Raw genomic sequence first — 2,862 nt, forward strand, 5'->3', positions numbered from 1 at the left:
TTATTATCCTTAATGTTGCAATTATTGCAGTTATATATATTTTTTGCAATTATACTAATAATAACAATAATAATAACAATAACAGTAATAATATTAATAACGATTTTATATCATTCTTCTAATTATTATCCTTATTATCGTAATTATTACAGTTATAATAGTTTTTTTTTTGCAATTATGCTAATAATAAAAGTAATAATAATGATAATAATAACAATAATAATAACAATACCAATATTGCAATAACTATTATTATTATTATGATTATCATTTTTATCATTGTTACTATTATTAATACAGATCTAATACATCTTTTTGTAATAATACTAATTATAAAAGTAATAATAATAATAATGACAATAATAATAATGATAATAATAATAATAATAACAATAATAATAATGATAATAATAATAATAATAACAATGATAATAAAATAATAATAATAATAATAATAATAATAATAATAATAATAAAGATAATCATAATGATAATAATACAGTCATAATTCATATAATTTTGATAATTATTATCCTTATTCCCCTAATAGGGGCGCGGTGGCCGAGTGGTTAGAGCATCGGACTCAAGACTGTCACGACAGCAATCTGAGTTCGAGGGTTCGAGTCACCGACCGCCGCGTTGTTCCCTTGGGCAAGGAACTTCACCTCGATTGCTTACATAGCCACTGGGTGGCCAAACCAGCACAAGTCAGTGCTGGTCCCAAGCCCGGATAAATAGAGAGAATGATTACCTAACAGGTAACACCGGCACTCTCCGTGGAAAGGAACTGGGGACCCTACCACGTACTCACTCCAAGAGCATCACAACATGGAAACTACCATTAAGTATCATGCTGTGACCACGGCGGCTCAAACATGAACCTACCGTTTTATAAGGCCGCAGTGGCCTAGTGGTTAGAGCATCGGACTCAAGACTGTCACGACGGCAATCCGAGCTTCACCTCGATTGCTTACCTAGCCACTGGGTGGCTAAGCCAGCCCAAGTCAGTGCTGGTACCAAGCCCGGATAAAATAGAGAGAATGATTACCTAAAAAGGTAACACCGGCACTCTCCGTGGAAAGGAACTGAGGACCCTACCACGTACTCACTCCAATATCATCACAACATGAAAAACTACAATTAAGTATCATGCTGTGACCACGGCGACTCAAACATGAACCTACCGTTAAAAAAAAGAAAAAAAAAAATTACCCTAATAATTGATAAAATCATCATTGAAATAAAAAAATATATATATGGCATTATGGTGTATAATCTGAAAAGGTTATATTATGTTAGATTTTGCAACTTTTCGACTTTTGGGAATTTATTTCTTTTTCCTTTTTTATTATAAATGGAAGCGATTACTGTTATTATCCTTGTTATCATTATTATTATATTTATCATCATCATTGTTATTATAATTAATATAATCTCTATCATCATCATTGCAATTATTATCATTAATATCATCATTACTATCATTATTATTTCAATTATTACAGTCATAATATTTATTTTTTAATTATACTAATAATAACATAAAAAAATAAAAACAATAACATTCTTCTAATTATTATCCTTATTATCGTAATTATTATAATTATATATATATATTTTTTTTTTTTGCAATTATGCTAATAATATAAGTAGTAATAATGATAATAATAATAATAATAATAATATAATAATAACAATAACAATATTATAATAACTATTATTATTATCATCATTTTTATCATTATTATTGGTATTATTACAGTTATAATACTAATAAGTAATAATAATAACTATGATGATAATAATAATAATAATAATAATAATAATAATAATAATAATAATAATAATAATTATAACAATAATAATAATAATAATAATAATAATAATAATAATGATTATAATATTAATAATAATGATAATGATAATAATAATAATCATAATAATAATAATAATAATAATAATAATGATGATAATAATATTAATATTGGGAATAATAATGCTACGCCAGTGGGTCTTTGTCTCTGTGCGAAACATGTGTTAACATGAAGGGACCTGGGCAAACACGACGCAACTGGCTGTGAGCGGAGGAGCGGAGGAACAAGCCGGGGAGACGCAGTTGGGTGCTGCTCCTGTGAAGACCTCGTGTGTGCCCTTGTGACCTGAGATAAACCTGGTGTTGCCCTGTTATAAGCTGTATTGTGCTGTGTGACATGCTGGTTTCCCCCCTGTATTGTGCCTATAGAAAAGTGTACGGGTAAATAACTTGTGTAAATAAAGGAAAGACTGTCATTTTGTGTTTACTTCGTGCCCTGCCTCGCCACTTGGCGTTTCCTCTCCTGGTGTTCTGGGACGCTGTGGTGTTCGGTGCCTCTTGGAGCTGTTCAGTGTTCACGACCCTGTATATAACACGCCGTCTGCCTAGCCTGCCTTGTGTTGGTGGCAGAGAGACGAGGTGGCCGGCGTAACAATTGGTGTCAGGAGTGGGATTTGTGATATTTGATCAGTGAGACGCGCCGATTTATCAAGTCCAAAGATGGCGGCAGCCATGATAGAGGAGTCTATGACTGAGGCAGGCACGAGTGAGGTGAAGCCGAGCCAGATGGACCTGATCACTGCCATGCTGGCCGGTATGAGGGAGGAAATGGCACAAAGGGCAGAAGAGCAGGCACAGAGGGCATTCGAGCAGGCGCACCATCTCGTCGAGATGCAGGCAAGGAAGGCAGAGGAACAGTTCTGCCAACTTGTTGAGGTGCTACAGAGCAATCTTGCATCTGTGAGATGGAGACTCAGCAGTACACCGACAAGGCCTGCAACAGTGTGAAGAGTGCAACAGTGGGGGTGGGGGGAGCGAAGAGTGAACTC

Source organism: Penaeus monodon, chromosome 6 (genome assembly GCF_015228065.2).
Source record: "Penaeus monodon isolate SGIC_2016 chromosome 6, NSTDA_Pmon_1, whole genome shotgun sequence".
Taxonomy (NCBI): domain Eukaryota; kingdom Metazoa; phylum Arthropoda; class Malacostraca; order Decapoda; family Penaeidae; genus Penaeus; species Penaeus monodon.